Consider the following 21743-nt stretch of genomic DNA (forward strand, 5'->3'; position numbering starts at 1 on the left):
TTCAATCAAAACAAATTATGCTTTAAAATTTAAGGATGAACTTAAAGAGAAAGATCACATTTACCAAGTCAAACAAATATAACTTTAAATTCCACCTATAGTAGGCAAACTCTTCATATATATGTTTGCAGTGTCTCTCTCTTTCCATCTTCTGAATGTTACTTAGTGTATTTGGAGATATATTGAGAGAGAGAGAGAGATGTATACATACACTCAAATTACTTACCATTCTTGAGAGCTATAGTGTCAGTTTTGCCTGAGACAAAGTCCAGTTGGGATTCTTGTGGCCTTTAGTTTAAACTTTAAAGGAAGAGATTCATTCTGTTCCTGGTGTATTTGGGTGTTCTCTGCATATACCTGCATTGTGTATAAACTTACTATAAAATTTTAATCTCTGATTCTCCTTGGTTTCTGTTTTACTGTTCTCTGTTGCTTTTCACCTCTCAGGACTATGGGACTTTTTATAGAACAAAAAGCCCACCTGTTTTTGGGAAAACATTCCATTCTTTTAAAAAGTTTAGATATGTCATGTCATTAGGACAGCAAAGAAGATCTGCCCAGATCTTTCCCTGTATTAACTATTCTCTTTGAAAATATCTGTTTTGCAGAACTGGAATTAGCCTAATTGCTTCAATCCTGTTGTCATTCTTGGTTTTCCACTAGAAGGGATTTCTCTGAGGCTCAGAATGGTTCCAGTCAAAATATACAGGTTCTTTTTTTGTTTCTTCCTAAACAAACATTGTGTTTCACATCCAATAGGCATCTATGGCTCTGTCCCAGTTACCACTGTGCTCCAGAGGAAGGATGGGCATGTGCTTGTAGCTCCTGCATCCCTTCAGAGAGGGAGGGGACTTCCAACCAGCTGGGATGCATTTCTCTGGAGATGTCCAGTGGAGCCCAGCTGTGTGAGCAGCACAGCCAGTCAAGGTATACAGAGCAAGAGCACCTGAAAACTTTGCAAATATATAGGGTAATATTTAATCCAAAAGAAACAACTGTCATTTTTCATTTAGTATAAGAGTGTTAGATACAAAAACAAATTTCAAAACATCTGAATTGCTTATGGAGTGGAAATCCCCCATTTTTGGCTAGCTCTTTTCCTAGACTGCTACTGATAGTCTGATAATTCTCAAAAAAATCTTGGTGTGAGGACTATGAGATTTCAAGTCCTTATTGACCATTAGAAAAGCTGGTACTTTAGACCCAAGTATATTCCCAGCAACACTGGACTTTATCAGAGCACATCAGCCACAGCAGTGATCAGTGCCAGTGAAAATGTGCAAATTTTTCACAGAATAATTGCATTGGAGTATTTGAATTCTAAGAAGAAAATTCAGACAACTCCTTGCATAATTTGATTAATCAACACCTCCTCAGTGAATAAAGAGTCTCTCATGCTATTAGAGGTTGAATGGATTCAAGAGCTAGGCTGGAGAATGACAGCAAAAATTGACTGAATAACACAGAAACAAACTTGTCAAGTCCCCCATATATAAGACTGCTTTCTATTTCAGGTTCTATCCCATTCTTCCACAGAACCTAAGATGATGGGATGTCTTGGTCCTCCATATAAGCCCTTTAAATATAGCAGTGTAATGCTTTTGCTTTTATGTGACAAAAGATCCCTGTTGTGGTAGGGCTGCCTGCTCTGCTTTAACCCCTTCACCACACAATGTTTCTCAGCGCAGCTGGAGTATGGAGAAACCCTCTACAGTTTTTCCCTGAGAATTTCTAAACTACATCCCATTCTTTCTGTGAACTGGAGTTTTCAAAACAATTTTATTCACATTTTCACATTCATATGGTCAGCTGTGCAACATGGTAAGCTTCTGTTATTTGGTTTAGTTTGCAAATGTTTTTAGTAAGGCTTACAATAAAATATTTTCCAATGCCTACCATCATCTTTCCTCTTCTGAAGAACCACCAAAATACCTCTGTGGCCCTGGCATGCATTTCGCTGGTATTTGGAATGGCAGCACACAGTGACAAGAAAATAAATGGTAATAAAGAAAAAAATGTTACATCAATTTCACTTTGAAACAAATGATTGCAAAGCAGCTGATTACAACTGGAGAGAAGATGCAGAAAGGTAAAATAGCTGATAGTATCAACTGGAGTGAATTAACTGGGGTGCTCAGGCACAGCCTCAGGAAGAGGATTGACTGTCAGAAGGAGATTTTAGTGGTGTGAAAACTTGCATTGCATGTCTTCAGCCACAGAAGAGCAATCTACCTGGTTTTCCCAAACATTACAAAATCAATCAGGCATTTTCCCAGTCTGTTGTCTGCTGAGAGGGACGGGGAACCCTAGAATGACCAGGAATGAAAAAAGAACAGGAAATCTTTATTGCACACCAGTACATTTTGAAGAAATATACTTATTTCTGATAATTTTTTTCTTAAAAAGGAATTTTTTAAAACACTTTTGGAAGAAAATATAGCACTTATTGTCAATTTGCATATTTGGTAAATAAAGGGAGAAGTGGTAGAAAAGCATTCTGGATGCTGCAGGACACTCAGACTGAGTTTCTCATGGCGTTTTCTTTTCCAAATTTTAGCTAGCTATTACAGTCATTTAAAAGGTAATTTTTAACAGAAATTCCAACCCATGTACTAACAATTTTATTTTTTTCTCTTCTGCTTACAGCCTGCTGTGGCATTAGTTACAGTTGCTTCAATAACTTCCTTTAACATCTTCAGCCTATATATCACCAAGTTAAATATGTCTTGACCAGGTCCAGGAAGGATTTCTGTGGGAATGTGAGGGAGATTTCCAAATCTACTTGTCTGAAAGAGCCTGACTTTCGTTTTCAGATTTGAAAATGTTAAACTATTTTTTCCCAGAGTTACCTGAGATGCACATGTACTGCACATTTCTTCAGTATTTTAAATCTGTAATTAAATGGGTTTAGCAAACAGAAAATCAGTCTAGAAGGTGAATATCCTGGCCTTGAGACCAAATACCCTGAGCCCATGTTAATTTTTATTTCACTGTTGCAAATATAGCTGTACAGCTGTATAGCTGTCTTAGATGCAAGGATTTCAACATCTTGTCAAAGTATTACATCACAGCAGAATTAATATTCTTTAACATATTTTATCTGGTGATCAGGATAAGAAAAAGTAAAGTCCCTCCAAAATAAGCTTACTGCATTCTTAAATTGTTTCTTGCTAAATAGATTTTAATCAATGTTATCCATTCACAAAAATTAGCAATGTGATGCATAACAAAAGCATAATTTGCTGTACTGGGACGGTGACAAAGCAGAGTACTTACTTACCCTGTAATGGCCATTCAGATCAGAAAAGAAAAGGGGAGGCACACCAAACTGATTAAGACACCAGGGCATTCTGACCTAATGCCCAGGATGTTGGAAAAGTGGCTGTTCAATATTCACAGCTGTTAATTCTCACAGTTTCACTGTAAGATAGCACAAATGAAATGGGGGCAAAGTCAATACTGGTGTGCTTAAGTTGATGGCATGGAGACAATGCAGCTATAATATTTTCATGTGTCCACTTATGAACTGTAACTTGTGGTGTATCATTAGACTCTGCAAAGAGGTGCAATAGTAATAAAAGGAGAAAGCAACATCTGTCCTCAGAGCTTACCTTCCCAAGGGACAAGCATGAGAGCAGAAGGAATAGCAGAGGCATTTTGCCAGCTGAAAGAGAACAAAAAGAGTGAGCTACAGGTAAGATGAGAAGAGATGCCATATCTGTCATCCTTCAGGGAGTGCCCAGAGAGGATGGGCTCAGCAGGGAAGTGCCAGCCTCCATAAGGGTAAGTGTCCACCCTCAGCAGTTAAAGCAGGGAGCTGCCCTCAGTGTTGTGCATTTACATTCAAGCAGGAAATCTGACATCACTCTTTAGTCACACTGATGTACCAGGCTGTGATTCATGTCCCTTTAGAGACACTTTCCTACCATAGAATACGGAACTGTGGCCCTTGAGGGAGAATAACAGCATGAAATCTGTGGGTATGTGCTCCTGATGAAATCAGCATTTTCTTCAAACCTTCCTCTGAAGGCCAGAATTTCCGGGACATCACGTGAATGTTCAGCATTTATTTTCATAGTTACTTAGGCAACAAAAAGATTTCAAGATAAGAATTGCAGCTCCGTCATTTCTGACTCGCCCACCTGGAGGACATCCCTGCTCTCCTCAGTAATGCAAGTCTTACCTATTTTATTAACTATTGTATTGCTATTTTATTAACTATTGTATTGCTATTTTATTAACCAAACCAAAAGGTACCACAATGGCAGTGCCCCATTTGCCTTGCTGTGCAGGTTTCAGATGGCACAGAGTTAATTTTTTTCCTAGTAGCTAGTAGTACAGTACTGTGTTTTTTGTATTTAGGATGAAAATAATATTGATAACACACTGTTTTGGCTGTTGCTAAGCAGTGTTTATGCTGACTCAAGGACTTCTCAGCTTCTCACACCTCCCCAGCAGCGAGTCAGCTGCGGGGACACAAGAAACTGAGAGAAGACACAGCCAGGACAGCAGACCCAAAATGACCAAAGAGATATTCCATATCATAGGGCATCACAGACCAAGGGGAAAGGTAGCCTGGGGCCACTGCTCAGAAGCTGGCAGCAGTCCTAGGAATCCTAGGAAATGCTGACTTTCTGAATTCATTGCTTCCTGAAGGCTGACTGGAGGTGTTTAAGCTGATACATTTCACTGTGCATTGCAACATGCAGATATCCAGTTACCAATCCCCAGCAAATGAAGCAATAACCAGCAACATCATTGAATGTCTTAACAGAATTTTCTGAATTTGTCCTGCAAATGTCAATGTACTGGTTGAATCAGCTGATGGCAGCATCCTGATAAAAATTATATTTATTCATTAGTTCTATATCAAGTTAAAGTAAAGCAATTAAAATTCCCATACACGTCCATAGAAAAAGTAGATTTTAAAAAAATTCACTGTGTTGATTAGAAATTTAGCAAAGAATAAGTATTGTTGATTCTAGAAGTCTTTTTTTTACCCTTCAGAGAACAAGTCCTAATGTACTGGAGGTCACATTTCAGATCTAAAATATGGACATAATGAGACTCATTTCTTTTTTACAGTGCTTTAAAATCTCCTGATGAAAAGTGCTATATAAGACCTTGATATTATTATGATTAATGCTCATAATCACCATCTTGTCAGTACTTTTTCCCCTTCTGACCTTCTAGTTTCCATGTAGTAAAAGGCACTTACCTCACTGCTTGATCAAGCTCTTAAGACAGCTCAGGCAGCAGGTTTATGCCTCCTTTCCAGGAGGTGGATTCAAGAATCTACCTAGGTGGCTTGATAAAAGGAATGGGATGTTCTGGAGAAAATATAGAAAAAAATCTAAAAAATCATTGATTCTTATTTATCCAAGGAAGTTTTTCTTCTCCTCAACTCTCAGGCTTTTGTCTCCCTGGGTCGCTCTCCCTTTAGGTAGGACATTCATGGAAATCATTCTGAGTGAATTTATTTGAGATGGGATGCAGTAAGGATAGTGTTTCAGCAGTGAATGTTTCAGCAGCACTCATCCCACTGCAACAATTTCAGGCTTGTGGGCAAAAATTGGGATTATCTCCCTGTTTTATTTTGGGTATTGGGCTTAAGCTGCTGAGATGCAGCCTCATCAGATACAGAACTTGGAGCAATGCTGTGAAGAGAAGTTAGAGTTTAAGGAATTGTGTAAATTACACTTTGGTGCTTTTCTGGTTGTAGTGGCACTGGTGTTTCTCACAGGCTGCAAAACAGCAGCTGGCAGGCTGCAAGTGACCTTTACAGGAGCTGCATCCTTGTGTGAGTTATCAACTCCACAGCCCCACCCTAAAGCAAAATGCAAACTCACGGAATAAAATCCTGGTCTCAGCAGCATTAATGTCAAAACCTCCTCTAGCACTGGACAAATGTCATCTATCCTCTGGCTGTGCAAAATATTCTGGAAAGCTTTGTTCACAGGTAGAAGGACATTGTCTAGGTTTTTTTTTAAATGCACACATTTCAAAATAATGGTCTGAACAAGTTTTTTAATAGATGTCTTTGAAAGTTTAACCACTGGACACTCTTTTCCCAAGAGAAGAAGTCCCATTACCAGCCAGGGCTCATTGAGTGTAAATCCATTTATAATAAGCTTCACTCATACTTTCCTGTAAAAATAAAAAGGATGGTTTTGGTAAAATACTGAAGATGTTTGAATATGAGGTAAGAGCAAATACAAAACTTCTCCTAATTTACTCACATATCTGTAATTGAGCTGCTCCTAAAGAAGAGCATTAATGTGTTCCTTTGAGTGTAGGGTGACAAATTTCTTTCCTACTTAATACTATTCCACTGTGGTGGAATATTAAACTTAAATGAATTATAGCTACTTTAAAATATTTTATTAAACTTATCAATATATTAATCAATATCAATTATCAATTTTTATATTAAATGCTTCAATATAAATGTGGTGATGCTGGACAAACTGCCTATATAAAGAGATATGATTTAATATAATATTCCACTGCCATATACCTATATTAATATATCTCTACACCACTGGAGATATCCAAACTTACAGGAAACTTTAGGAAATGGATGTCCTGAAACAAAGAGATCAAGTAGGGACTTCTCTGTTATTGCAGATTAACTAAATATTGTTTTAGGAACTTGCTTCTTTTCTGTTGCAATGTTTGTTTCTATGTTTCCAGGTAGCATTTCTCCTTATGAAATAGATCAGAATGCGTTAAGAAAACACTTAATGATATTGTAAATAGAACAGCTGAGCAAGATTATCAAGTAAAGCTACTTGATAAAATCAAGTAAAGTTCATTTATTTTTCCTTTCTGTTAGTTCATGTCTTGCTACTGTAAGTAGAACATATTTGCATTCTAGGTAATGTGACTGACCTGGGAATGCCAGTTTCCTGAGTTCTGGCAAGGAGAAATTTGTTACATATTTAAAATGAGCAGAGGTCAGCATTTTCAGGCTATGATCTGGCACTGATAAAGCAGGCTCCCCACCCATGAAACCAATGTAGTGCTTGTGGTGGTATATCCATAACTCTGAGGCAAAACTTCAGTTGATATATTTCCCTCTGGAAAATTGGAATTCATTTCCTAAGTTAATGAAACTACATAATGGTTTTGGCATTAACAAACATATGATCTACATTTTTCACAAAACAATTGACAACTACAAGCATTTTTTAAAAATGCAAATATTTCTAGAAAAACTCACTGAAATAAAATCAGTCAAATTCTGTTTTAAGGAGGAGAACTCCCTAGATTTAACTGAAACTTAAACCAGGAAACTTATATTTGGAATAACTGTGTAAGTATTTATGTTTCTTGCCACTAAAGTTCAAGACAAATTTCCAGAACTACACACATTCAGATGTTTAATGAGGTCTAAAATAATAGTGGTTACACATATTTATAGCTGTTTCGACAAGCTGGTAGGATAATTAGAAGCACATAAACTGAATATCCAGGGAGTAGGCTTTTTGTGCATCAGATTTTCTCTTTTCATGACAATTTTCCAGTGCCAAGGTTCCTACAACAGTCAGAACATCTAAACATTATAAAGAATTAGTAAAATCCACTTTGATAGTTTTCCTCTGAAATTGCCTGTATACAGGCTGATTTCAAACAGGTTAAATATTCAACTGTGGGACAAACCTGCAGATCACTTGGTTTTGTCTTACTCTGCAAGTAGGGGCAGTAGGTGGTATGGGTCTCATATGTTTGCTGTTTTCTTTGCAGCCATCCTTAATGTTGTTTTAGCTTGGGTGTTACTGGAAAAGAGGTGGGGAAAGGGTAGAAGGGAGTTTGATATAAATATCAAATAATATAAATTATTTGAGTAAAAAGTATAAATTTTATTTCTTAAGGTTAATTATCCAAATTAAAAGGCAGGGGAAAGGCCTCTAATTAGCAGTAGTTGCTTAACTGTTACTCAGGAAAGAGGCAAGGAGTTCATGAAAATAATATATGAATAAATATATTCTCATTCTTCAAAATGCCACCCTCACAGTAAATGTTTAAGCAAATATGTAGGCCATTGTAGAGGAACTGACAATAGTGCCATCAGAGCTTGGTCTTTGGAAAATTTTGCCATTCAACAAATTTAATAAGTCCCAAATTCACCTTAAAATCTTCCACTTTTCTTGATAGTCACAGGCAGGTGATCAACCCTTTTCCATGCCAGATCAGTCACTCTCCACTCAGACTCAGATGTTCCTCTGAAATAACCTTGACTTATATTATTTTTACATTTTTCTGTGCATTTTTCTCATTGCTTTGCTGAATTAGTTGTGCTTATTTTTACCTCCCTCTGCCAGCTGCACAGATACCACTAGCTGTGAGACAAAAACCTTCACAGCTGGAAACAGCCTAAAATAAGCACTGGGATGATGCCACAGATACACAGCATCAATTAGCAGTGGGAGCAGCTGTTGCAGCAAGCAAAGACCTTCCTGTGTTTGGTTTGCACCCTTGTCATTTAGCATCAGATGACAGCACTCCTCATCAGGATGCAGTCATTGCACGCGTGCTGCGCAGCATCATCCCAGCACAGGGGGCCAGAATAAGGCTTTGGAGCCACTTCTGTGCAGCACAAGCTCTATTTTGAGACTGTAAGTAGTGCACAGGGAGCTTTTGCTGGCCCTAACACAGCTAAGCACCCCTTATGGGGAGCAAAGCACAATTAGAGCTTAGTCACTGAGGAGCTGCCCTTTTTTTAGGTGGCCCAGATTGATGAGAGTGCTGTGTCATCTCAGTGACTCTGTCCCAAGGACAATACATGGCACAGAGGCCTCAAAGTCACTGATGATGGTGCAGAGCTGAGGGAGTGTTATTTACATGCAGTCATCTTACAAACTGTAGCGAAAATGGTCAGGCTTCTGCTACTTGTCCATGATTCCACGGGGAGACAGACAGAGAGAGGGCAGGGATGATGGGATGAGAAGGAGAAAAATATGGTGCAAGAGAGAGGAAGAGAGAGAGGGACACATTAAACTCAGGTTGTAAATTATGGGCCAGATAATGAGCTTGCTCAATAAATTAGTGTTGTTAAACCAAATACAATTATCCTCCCAGTACTCTCTGTGTATGCAGGTTGATATCCTAAATGTTGTTGTTCCACCAGGAATCCAAGACACCATCACACATCAATCTGTTATAACACTGCCGTGGATCATGAGCAGAATCACTTGAAATTACTTGCCAGCAAGAGTTTCTAAATGATAAAACAAATTTAGGTACTGTGTACAAAGCATTTGGAGGGAACCATAGAATGAAATGCATTGAAATAAGCTTGTCTAAGACAAACTGCAGCTTGGAAACACACAGAAATTTCAGTGCCCTCTAGGAAGAATGCTTTATAGGAGTGATTCTGGTGGACAGGTGACTCACATTAATTCCCTCAAACTCTTCTTCTCTCAATTCTCAATATATGCAAAATTAAACACAAAGATTGTTATGAGATTAAACATAAAGATTATTACAAGATTCCAGTAGGTCTTTAAGAAGTACAAGCAGAGCATAGAAGAAAATAGGGAAATATTCAGCCATATTTTTGTATATACATTGAAATAACATCATCACAAAATACAACACTGTTGTAAAATAAGTTCTTTATCATTGAATTGTTGTATTTAATTCTAAACATAGTCATTTGTCTGAATCCAACCTCAAATTCATTGAGGTTTAATAGTTTTAAATTATTCTTTAAGGGAAATTAGTAATGAAGAGTCAAAATCCTCACAGTTGAATCACCAGGAAAATATGAAGTGAGGCATTTAATCTCAGTTCACAATGGGACAGTTCATCAAGAGAGTTAGTAATCTTTATATTACTCACACAAATAGTAAGAGGTTTAGGGGTTTTTTTTCCTTAGAAAGTATTCCTCTGAGCTCCAGTAAATGCCAATGCCAGACCAGAAGTGCATTTTCCATGCTGAAGTGTTTCGTTCCTCCTGTATTTTAAAGCCTCGGTGAAAATATTAATTACCTCACCATGACTGTTTCACAGACCATAATTCATGTAGCTTCAAAAATTCTCAACAAGAAGACAAAATAAAGTCAAAAACGCCACAATTCCTTCCCTTAACTTGCTAAAAGCAGTCCACAAAACTCAGCCATAATTTGCATCATACACATTGAAAAATGCTTAGACCTTCAAGATATCTATAAAAAAGTTGTTGTAGACACTCAGAGCTGTGCTAATTTTTATACCTAGAGGTATCATGTCTTTGCTAAACCACCTTTATACTGATTGTCTTGCCTGAGACTGTCCAAAATGCTTGAGCCTCTTTTCCTGCTGAAAAGGGTCTGCTTGGTCCCCCACACCCTCCCTCACGTTATGGTGGTGGTGATGTCTTTTTCCCCCATCCCTTGACACCACTGCCAGCATTGGGCTGCTGTCTGTACACAGCCAGCCTCCTCTCATTCTGGAGGAAATGGGTGATGTGAGCTCCTCAGATCAGGCTGGCTCCAGTGGGACAGTCTGTCCAGCTAATGCAAGAGGGTGTGTGTGCCAAACACAAAACCTCAGTGTATGTGGAGTCCAATAATCCTGACAGGGCTCCTTGTCTTTAACATCCTTGCTGTCTGGAGTTATAGACTTTGAATACACTGCATGGAGCCTCTGCTTTTAATACAAATTTATCCTTACACTCTGTGTTACTATTGGTGATGCCAACATAAGCATTTCTATTCTAGTTCTATTATGTAGGGACATTTCCTCCACTGTTTTAGTCATCACATTTCAGCTGAGCTAAAGAGCTGGATTAAATGAGAAATGTTTTGCTCACTGGAGATTACTGGTGCAAATCCAAATGGTTTAAAATAAAAGAAGACTACCTGGTAGAAGTTATTGTATACCTTGTGAAGAGGAAGCTTATGTGCAGGCATCCACACCACAAAATCACTCCCCAGTTAGAATCTGGCCACAGTCCTGTGGCAGTCTCAGATGGCATTCAAGTAACAGAAGAGCATCAGAGACCACATCAATCTTTAATCCACCACAGGTAATCATGTTTGTGCTGTGAAGAACATGTGTGAGTACAGAAGGGCAGGAATGCTGCTACCAGCCCTGTCTGCACTGTGAACAAACTTAGGGCCTCCATTCCTTGAGCTGTCAGTGCAGGGCCTGTCACAAACACTAAATTCACGTAAAAGTGCTGTAAAGTTTTATTAGGGAAAAAACACCCTTTAAACAGTTGGTTCAGTTCTCTGCTGAAGGAAACCTTTCTCCTTGAGCAGTCAAAAGTGCTCAGACCAAGACAAAAGTACATTGGGAAAGTACATTTAGCAGAAACTGGCACCAAGCTAAACAGTAATTTTCACCTCCCAAGTGTCGCTAGCTCAAACTTTGGTTATAAATCAGGTGTGCCCGTGCATTTTCTACACTGAAAACAACAGTCACTGAGTTATGCCTGAGTTTGTGCTTCACTCTTCCACACTCCACACTAAGCCAAGACATATAGCACCATGTTTTAAGTGAAACTGCTCTCAAGAGCTAGTCAAATTAAACTAAACAATGTTACATTGCTCAGTCGGGTTCTCTTCTCTTTTTTTTCCCAAAGAAATAGTATATGATTTTAACTATTACAGCTGAAAACAAAATGAGAATGCCATGCCTTTCTCTTTTATTTTTCACATTCCTGTTCCCACATGGCAGGTAATGCAGCAGTAAAATGACATTAAAATATGTACAAAGATGCATAAGTGCCTTTGGAACTTTGGCCCACTGGGCTTTTGTGGCTAATTTCATATATATTCAGTGTCTGAAAATGTATTAGGATAGATAGATAGATAGATAGATAGATAGATAGATAGATAGATAGATGGATGGATGTACTAAAGAGCCCAAGAGTCTAATTCTGATTTATTTATGCTGAAAATCTGTACACGTCCTGCACAAATAGTATCAAAATAAAGTGAATTGCCCATACACCTTTTTTACAAAAGTAAAATGCTTCCATGTGCTTTTACGCACTATGTATAATTTAAAAGTTGCCTCCATGAATTAGATTCAAGAGGAGTATGCAGGATATTGATACCACTTTAAGAACCCAAATCAAAAATACAACATTCAAATCATCAAAACTTCTGCAAGTTTCCACAAGAGAAACCTACTAGGAGACTGAGTTTCTGCACAAAGAATGAGCAGAAGTGCTCAGGCCCTGAAAGCACTCAGCAGTGTGATATCAATCTCACATCTAAATGCACTGACATTCCCAGAACAGGGAATGTTCCATCTACCTCACCCTCAAGAGCTTACATGTCAGATATATTCCAAGGATGTCTAACCTCAGAAGAAATGTGGCCATTCCCTCATTCCAACCCTTCTTATCCCAGCCAGTAGTAGTAGTAGCAGTATCAGAAGTGTTTCCCTGGGATCAGGAAGGATCAAATCCCCCTTAGACTTCTGTATTTCTGTATTCCATGTAAGCATCTTAACCACCAAACTGCATCCAGCTGCCTGTTCTGCAGAAGCACATCAGAGACACGCCTCACCCTTCACTCGTAATGATGGGTTTACATGGTTATAGAGACTCTTGTTCCTCTTCCCCAAGATGACCTTGGACAGGAGGCAGAGAGGCAATTCAGGAACTGGCAAGGCATGATTCTCTTTTGCTAGTCATGTCCCTAATGCTCCTTGGTATTTCTTCCAAAGGATAATTATAGTTACTCTTCACCCTGCTCCCTAAATTTTTCATCCAGAGAATGTGGGATTGTTGATGTATATTCAGTGTATGGCAAGACACTTGGAAGTTGGATGCTGCCTTGCAAATCCTCCTTCGTAAGTCTCAGCTCAATTGTTTAAGGAACCAGAACTCTAATTTTATTTATTTCATTTTCAGTTAACTCACTTAATTGGTTTATGAGTTTCAACAAATAGAACTCACATGTCCATATACCTTTAGAAGCTGAGTCCTCAGCTGATTTTGAAGCTGTGGATTAGGGTTCTAAATTATTACAAATCCATAGGAAATTTTATCAAATATTATTTCCTTCAGTATTTGCAAAAGACTAAAATAGCTAGAGATAAAAATCCCTAGACCTCATTAAATATTGTAAGGTCTCACTCTTGCCTCTACCCCAAAAACTGTAAAATAGATTATGTAATGTAAGAGCAAGCTATAATTGGATGAAGTGGGACTAAAAAATTGCAGTTTTATGTTCCCCCTAATATTAATTCTCTGCCAAAGCACTTCATTAAATCTCAGTTACAGGTCAGAGTAGCACCATGAAATAGTAGGATATGTTAAATAATTATGTACCAAGCGTGGGTCTCTGTTGCCTCACTTCACTTTGTGAAAAAGGTAAATGTGATTTTGTGAGGCAAAAATTCCATATCCACCAGACATTTATAGATCAGGAGAAGGAAATAGATTTGGCTGCAGGATCCCCTGGTGTTCTTCCTCCATAAAGTATTTTCTCAGGTTACCTATGAAATCAGTGAAGCAATGATACAGCTGTTCCTAAAACATGCAGCTAGAAAAAATTAAAACTAAGGGAAACATATGCCTTTTTTCTTCTTAGATGAAAAAACATCTGATAATTCTTTTGTATTTCCAGTGATTTGACTGAAAAAAGTCAGCTGAGCAGTGTGAGGTAGTAAGGAATCAGGGAATATGTGGGTCTGTGAGGGCAAGCCTGATGCTTGACTCTTCCCTGATGCATGGAAGAGCTCGTACCAAAGAAGGCCAAAGAAGAGCAGCCATACCATGCAATAGCCTCCTTCAGCTTGCAGATCTGAGGTATTCAACCTGGATCTGTGCTCTTGACAGAACAAAGGATCCCAGATCAATGACAGTTTTGGTTTCCACTCTGGCCAGCTGGTGTTGACTAATGCAGGGCATGTTCTACCACAGCAACTACAGCAAGAACTCATTATTTTTTAAGTGAATGGACTGGTTGTTTTGGTGGCTTTTTTTCAATAAACAGTTTAAAAGTTCAAACTACACTATCATCTAGAGTTTATGATTTTTTTTCTCTGATCTACTTTATTAAAATAAAATTGATAGCATTATGTAGAGATGGTTTTATTCAGCTTTTCTGCTGCTGAACACTCAGACTGGATAATTGGCTACCTTATACATACATAGTCTGTATAAAATGTGGTCCTTTACACTCAGCATAATTTGGAGGGAAACGCATCCTAGACAGATGTCTACTCCATGGTTTATAAGAGTATGTGATACCATCCTCACTTCTCACAGCTAAACCCTTGAAAACTGGGAGATTGACAAAGGGACACAAACGTGAAGAGCATTCATTAAAAGATGTAAATAGCCAAGATCTGTGCTGTTTTGTTTCAATCTTCTTTATCCTGTTGAAAACAGGAAAGCCTCCTGTCATGCAGGCTCAGGGATTTTCAGGGCCTGATAAAGGTTAGTGACACTTTCAATTCATGTTTGTTTTCATTCTTCTAATCATGAACCCTGTGTCAGCCTGAGAAACCAGCTGAGCTTAATCCATAACCTTTTACAAGTGAAACATTAACTCACAGCATGTTCTGTTGTCTTTTTAAAGCAATACAAAAGCAAAGGGAGGGGGAAAAAAGAGCCAAACATACATGATAAAACACAGCAGCAACCAAATGTGAAGTTTACTTGAAAGCAGTTACAGTTGTGGACAATAGCATATATTTAGGTCATTAAATTCATCATGTTCAGATGTCATAACTGCTGGTGTTTTTCACAAGAGCATTCAGGACAGAAGAATAGAAGCAATAAATAGGAAGAGCAAAGTAAAGATTATCTAGAATTTTATCCTATGTTTTGACAAATAATCTAACACATTTCAATACCATTATTTTTGATTGGTATTAACTATGGAGAAAATATCCAACTAGTTTCTCCTCTTCCCTTCTGCAGATTAACTCATCCCACTAGTTTGCCCTGCAAGTTTCACCAGGTGAGTGGACAATGCTTTAGGGTTTTGTGGCAATGCAGTGCAGCAGGGTGAGTTTTGTGCAAGGGCAGACTACTGGCCACATATGGCAATCTTCCTGCCACACCAAGCATGTGGAATGGCACACACTGAGCAAACCTGGAGAGAAAAACAGCTCTGACTACAAAGCACACAGGATCAAGGAAGGATAATTATTTCTCCAGCTTGTAAAAGCCATCATGGAGAAAACCTGACCTCCTGTGTCTCTGTTGGATAACAAACACAATACACGTGTATTAAAGAGATTCTCGAGTTACAAACTTTTATTACTCAGAACAAGAAACCATGTTAATTCATCGAGAAAAATAAAGAAACAGCAGTCAGAAGCTGTCTGCAAACAGAACAGTAAGACATAAATAAAAAGGTATCTGATTTAAAAAACCAAACAACCTAAGATGAAAAGGGAGCCCTCAGGAAAAGTGACTATTAAGTTTGAATTAGTGCATGTGCCACAGATAGTTCCTGTGAAAAAGAAACCTAAACACTAGCTTTGTAAAGTATTGCTGATATATCTGAGATTATAAAGAGATGCAAAATAAGGGAGATTTCACAGGATTTATTTTTCTTACCTGAATATCTGTGCTCAAAGCATCTTTGGATTGTCTATGTCTGTGTGATTGGATTTGAAGAATAGGCTGAAAAATTATAGAGGAGAGGGGAAAAAGAGAAAGGGAGAAAGGAAATAACTAAAGTGTAGGCAGAGTGATGTGTACACACATACATATGCAGTAAAATCCTAGAAGGGTCATTTCCTTAGCAAACCAGTTTAAAACATTCAGACATAATTAGAGGAAGTTGACATGTGAAGACAAAAAGTAGAAGGATGTTGCTCCACTGATGATGCACCAGATGTGATGCTGTTGCCCAGCCCAGGCTGCCTGACCATGACATTTTGCCGGTATCTATGTGTCTGCTGGCCACCACAGCATTGAGACTTCCTTGTTTAGCTCAAGGCCAAGAAAATATAAAATGTTGAAGCTGAGGCTCACAGAAACACCAAAGTATTACACTACCTGAAACATGTTACTCTCTTGTGCAGCAAAAAGTTTGGCTTGGAGAGCAGGACCTGCATGCAAATCAGCAGGGAAATCAGTCACTGTGTCTGCCAGGTGCCTTTCCCTCTGTTTTTTCAAAGTTACTGGTTGGACTGGAGGCACAGAGCCACAATCCAACCCTGACTTCAGGAGCAGAGTGCGGAGGGAGACCAGAGTTCCAAGTTCTGCTTAATTACCTGACCTGCTCCTACAACATAACTAATTATTGAGGACATAGTGTAGCATTATCATCAAATCCTGAATAAGTAAAAAGAGGCTTGGGAGGATTAAAAAGGTTTTTATGGCTGGGGAAGTATGTATGAAAGAAAGTTTATTAACAGATGAGGGTGATGAAATTAATTGCAATCCAAAAAACAGGTAAGATAATAGTCTTGCTAAATGAAAAACAGAAAGAAAAATATCAACAGAAAGGTCCACCAAAACAACGATTGGTAGTCACATGTAAGACTCTACAATTTGCTTATACATTTTAAACTTGTTAAATTTAAATTCACAATTAAAATTATTTATACAATTTAAATATTTTGTTCATCCTTATGTATTATGAGAATTAGCTAAGAAATTTATTCACTTACTGATTATTATAACTTCAGAAAGTATATCTGCATATTCAAGCATGACCTGTGATGATGTTGTAGCAGTTTCCAGAGGATTCTCTAGTTTAACTCATATCTTTGTGATCTCACCAATCCATCCATGCATCATCTATCTGATCTTCGTGTTGACTAGCCTTCCCTATGTTATAACTCCCTTAGTGTTTTCTAATTTCTTTTCTGAATGTTTTGCAATTCATAGTTTAAGATTCTCAGCTAGTTTATAAGAGTCCCTTTTTCTTTGGCTATATTTCTACTACTAAAGAGCATTTATCTTTAGGACTTATGTCAGTGTATGTGCTTGTCTTTTCCAACATATTCAGGATGATTCATGTCCCTGGTTAATTGCCCATTCTCATCTCCAGAACTGACTGTATTGCATCTGTCACTGCAGTACAGATTATCATGCTGTTAATGTATCAGTTAAGACAGCCACACCACTGGAAATTCCTGGTCCTTCCATCTTTCAAAATTCTTTCACAGGAGGTTCAAAATGAACTTTATATTCATGTTGAAATGGAATTTTTTTAGTGCCCAGTCCAATGGAATTCCTTCCCATTTGTTCCTCCCACTGGGGTTTGGTACTGATGACAGAGGCCTGTGGTGGGTTCAGTGACATGCTGTTGAATCTGCCAGCATCCCTCTAAACCTTTGAGATAAGAGGTGTCAAGTGCTTTCTAAATAATAAGTAAAATAAGCAATTAGGGAGTGATGATGTTTTTTCAGTTCTGTGATTTCAGCACTGTGAATGGTTTTGTTATTTTCCCTCCTCTGACACAAGCATTCTGTACCATGGCAATATTCTCAGCATTTGCTTCCCATGATCATACAATACAAGGAGATGATTTTTTTTTGAAAGGGATATCAGTAAGATGGCTCAGCTATAACACTGTTACATCCACATTCTTTGTAATGGATTAAAAAATTCCCTTCATCCAGTCACAAATGGCCAATTTAAACATCCATGCACAGTTGCAGATTTTCACACGATCAGCACAAAAGCCGTCAGCCAGATTTTGCAGTTTTGCTGGGGCATTGTCTCTCTGCAATGCTTTCCTGAGCTGCATTTTCAGATCAGCACACATCACAAGTGTACCTTAGTACACTACTACAAGTAGTTGTACCTTAGTAGTAGTACCTATGAACTGTGTGGCCCCAACTTTTTTCTGTATTTGTTGTCTTAGACTGTGAGTAGCTGTACAGGTTGGCAAAGTGAACACTGCATAAGTGCAAACCATTACCTGTGGCAAGTCTGGCCACAGGGACTTTTTTATCATTACTTCTTCTCCCTGCTTCTGAGGTTGCATGCAATTTGCTTTTTCTTGTTTTACCAGCCTTAGATTTATCTGCCCCTTTGCTTCTATGGTTCCTTTATCTGCTCTCTATGTGTGAGCTTATTTTACCATGTCTCACAAGCTCAAACTCTTGCATGACAGCATGGTCCCAAAAGGCCTTAGAGCAGAAACTGAGCTTTACAGACAGTATTTTACTGCATCACAAAATTTTCACTTGTGAATCATTCACAATGCTCACAATGCTCACATTTGGTTCAGACATCAAGTTCTTTCACTTTTTAAACTTCAAAATGTCACTGTCTATTAACATTCAATTTCTGGCTCTGGTTGGGTTTTTTCATTTTAACAGATTATGCTTCTAGGGTGTTAACTGAGGAGAGATTGGGACTGCTCAGGTTACTAGGACCATTATATGAAATTAAATGCCTTTCTGCATTATTGCATAAACCCAGATAAATGTTCTCTATTAGTTTTGAGAATTCCTCTTGCTAATAATCCCAACTCCTGTTACAGGAGTGACTGATGGATTTACTTGACTTTTAATGGGCTTCTCTTGGTCCCAAGAATTAGATCACAGAATCACTAAAACTGGGGATGAGGAGGTGAAACAACAAAACAGAGCAAAGCAGAAATTTCAGAGTCTTGAAGCCGAGAAGTGGGTAATGTTTGGCTTCTAATTCCTTTTGAACTCCTAATATCAGGGCTGAAGGACTGATGATCCCAGTCAGCCTCAATGAGAGCTACTGTATTCTCAGCATCTCTCTGAAAACCTAACCCTCATCATTCAGTCCCCATGTGGTTTAGTTGTTTTTGAACAACTTTGGAACAGGTTTGGAAGCCATGCCTAAGAGCAAGTGGAAAGAACAGGACCAAGCAAGGGGAGAGAAAGCAGCTTTTGAGCACTATGAGATTGTTACTGGTCACTCATTACAGATCTTCAGTTGCAGTTTTTCCAAAGGAAAAAACAAAAGGTCCAACACCTGGTGTGCCCAGGCCGGTGCCTGCTCTCACCCACAGCTGTGCTGAAGTTAGCAATAGTCTGTAATGTCATCTCACTGCTATTTGTTCACTGCCTCAGCCTCCCAGAGGGCTTCCCCCATTTGCCAGATGCAAATTGCAGTAATTAAAACAAAGTCCCCACTACCAGTGCCCTGAGTACAGAACCACGTTTCAGGCTGTGCATTGGGCAGAACTTGAGGCAAACTGAGCCCAAAGTCATGAGGCTCTCTCCATAGTTAGCAGGAGGTGGGGGTTGAAGCCAATGGGTATCCTTGATCTTTAGCATACCATTTATTTCATTACATCTAATTTGGTTGATATTATCAACATTATTACACTGATAGTTGTTTCAACTCAGACTAATTTAATTGATAGAATTCTGTGTCCTTGCTATTATATGAGACAATTAGCTCTCATTAGTTCACATTTCACTCATTTTCCACTGACTGATTGCACTACATACTGATACTTGCTATCAATATGTAATGCAATCAGTCAGAGGAAATGTTGGTATAGTATCTCTAAAAACTATCACACTTAACATTCTGATTGTCTTCAAAGTACCAATATTTTCCTATAACTTAATGGTTTCATAATGCAATGTTTTGTATTAATAACAATCTTTTTAAGGTCACACAGTTAATCACATACTGATTAAACAGTAGTTAACTAATGAGGGTGACAACTTATTAACAAATTGCAGATGATACATTTCCGTTATTCATTGTAACCTTTAAAGAGCAGAGCTAAGACTGAGGGTTGACTTAAAGACTTTTTGCCTCTTTTCATATATCTTCCTAAGGTTTCTTTTCCTGAATTCTAGGCATTATTGTATGCTATTGCCACTGCTGTAGTCCTGCTGTAGCCATATGGACACCTTTAGCAAAGCAAGAACATGCAGCTGATTCTTAGATGCAAAGGTGAAGGGGTTACTTGAATTGTACTACTGTTAATTTATCCTTTAAGCACCTACAGCAGGGAGTCTGTATTGGTAAGGACTGAAGAACAGAGGTCTATCAGATTATTACATCAGAAATGCTAAAGATTCGAAGGAAAGAAAAGCGTAAAAGTGCAACCAGCTTAACATAATCCACTGAGCTTTCACTGAAGTTCACCTCAAAATGCACCAATAATTTGCTCCAAAAATTGCATACCTATATTTCTCTTCTTAAAACTTTGTATACCACTACTCACTGGTGTGAATTTGTAGCCATGTTTTATAAATAAAAACTTCCAGTCCTTATATTTCTATGAAGTATAAAGTCCCTCAAAATGCCATAAAGCACAGATCATTCTGTGAAAAATAACAGTCCAACATTCTTCAATATGTAATTTGTAAATCTCATCTATTCAACAGCAAACACATTTAATCAGCTCTACAGTGAATCTGAAATGGACTGCTAGTCTTGAAAAGTTAACATAAAAGAGCATAAAATAAATGGTTTGCACTTGGGGACTTTAAAAATTCCCTACAAACATATTTTAAAGACTAAATCCAAATTAGTCCTGCAATGCTAAATTTGATGCTAAATAATGACAGAGGACATTTAAATACCATACTTACTATAATAATCTGTGTTTGAATCATGGCTTCCATGAACTGGGCTAAGCCTTTAGACAGAAACTAATTGCTACAAACATTAATTTTCAAGTCCCTTTTGTTTCCTACTGCAGGCACCTCTGGATGCAAAAGGTACCCAATTAGCAGAATTCATGGTTCTGATTGTGCATTGTGGGACTAGTATAAACACTGCTGATTACTATTCCACTGTAATGGTTGATTTTTATTTTTTTTTTTTTCTGATTGCTTAATAAGGCCATCTATTCTGCATCAGACACTGGCAGGGCTGCTGGTAAAATCAGTTAGGTCACTTTTTCTGGTCATAGTAGCAGGAGGAGCCTTGTGATGGTAAGAGATGACTAAAGGCATAATTACAGGCTATTTAACCACATCTGTTTCCCCACTTAACATTGTCTGCTCAAGTTAGTTGTAGTTAAATATATAAAAAGGAAAATAATGGTGAAGACACTAAAAATTACTATTACATGGGTAAAACTCTAGGGTTTGTTATAATTACAGAAAACAGAGTTTACCATGATTTTTAAAAGGCGCTAATTTATATTAGAGAGTTTCTACACACATACGCTCTGGCTGGTTGCTGCCTCTTTTATAGCCTATGTTATTTAAATATCTTTTTGTACAGAAGAATTAGCTGCAACTAGAAAAAAAATTAAGATTACTATCCTTACTTGAATTTTGCTGTATGTCTTCATTCAGTATAGTTACATGACAAGACTCTGTGATTTTGTGTTTAAGAACAAATACACAGAACACCACCAGTTCCTGTCAATGACAATGGGAAGAGCAGAGAACTCTGGGTACCTCCATATGTTTCTCCAGTCATACAGGAATACTGTTTTCATCCTTTTATTTATAAAGGTAAATCACTTGTTGTCATTTCTGAATATATTGCTGCTTCCTGATGAAAAATAGCACATAAATAAATAAGTACTGTCAAAGTCCAGCTTGCACATGCACATGTAGCCTGACCATCCAGAGCAGCAACATGTCTAGCTAACATCAGGACACATGTTCTGTTAGTTACCTGCACTCTTGTTCTGTGTAGATAAATGGCATAATGTAATCAAAATATCCATTGTAACACTGCAGCATTGACAGAACAAGGGAGATAACTTGGTTGGTTGTTGCAAAACTAAGATATTGAAATATCAGAGCAAATATTGATCTTCTTCACATCAGTTGCTACTGACAGGCAGATTTTTAGCTACCACCAGTGCAAAACCCACTGAAAACAGGGAAGTTTTGTCAAAATAAGGCAGGTGTCCTTTCTTGCT

The 21743-nt window shown here is 38.0% G+C and overlaps 3 long non-coding RNA genes across 4 annotated transcripts in view; 1 reads left to right on the forward strand and 2 right to left on the reverse strand.

Annotated features, from left to right (window-relative positions):
* Positions 1-498: 498 nt before the first annotated feature.
* Positions 499-6458, reverse strand: LOC113459351 (uncharacterized). The gene is made up of 3 exons (XR_003380509.2): positions 5219-6458; positions 3612-3664; positions 499-2306 (listed from the first exon to the last, which is right to left on the reverse strand). It is a non-coding gene; the product is annotated as an uncharacterized LOC113459351 (long non-coding RNA).
* Positions 3803-21743, forward strand: part of LOC113459356 (uncharacterized) — a 45001-nt gene continuing 27060 nt past the window's right edge. The window contains exons 1-2 of one of the 2 annotated variants that reach the window (XR_012580758.1): positions 3803-4167; positions 21205-21327. This is a non-coding gene — a long non-coding RNA (uncharacterized LOC113459356). The remainder of the gene's footprint in view (positions 4168-21204; positions 21328-21743) is intronic. The other variant, XR_003380513.2, reaches the window with a different exon arrangement.
* The window catches only part of LOC141729346 (uncharacterized), a 37936-nt gene continuing 31237 nt past the window's right edge, over positions 15045-21743 (reverse strand). The window contains exon 3 of the long non-coding RNA XR_012580759.1: positions 15045-15580. This is a non-coding gene — a long non-coding RNA (uncharacterized LOC141729346). The remainder of the gene's footprint in view (positions 15581-21743) is intronic.

The sequence above is a fragment of the Zonotrichia albicollis genome, chromosome 6 (genome assembly GCF_047830755.1).
Source record: "Zonotrichia albicollis isolate bZonAlb1 chromosome 6, bZonAlb1.hap1, whole genome shotgun sequence".
Classification (NCBI taxonomy): Eukaryota; Metazoa; Chordata; class Aves; order Passeriformes; family Passerellidae; genus Zonotrichia; species Zonotrichia albicollis.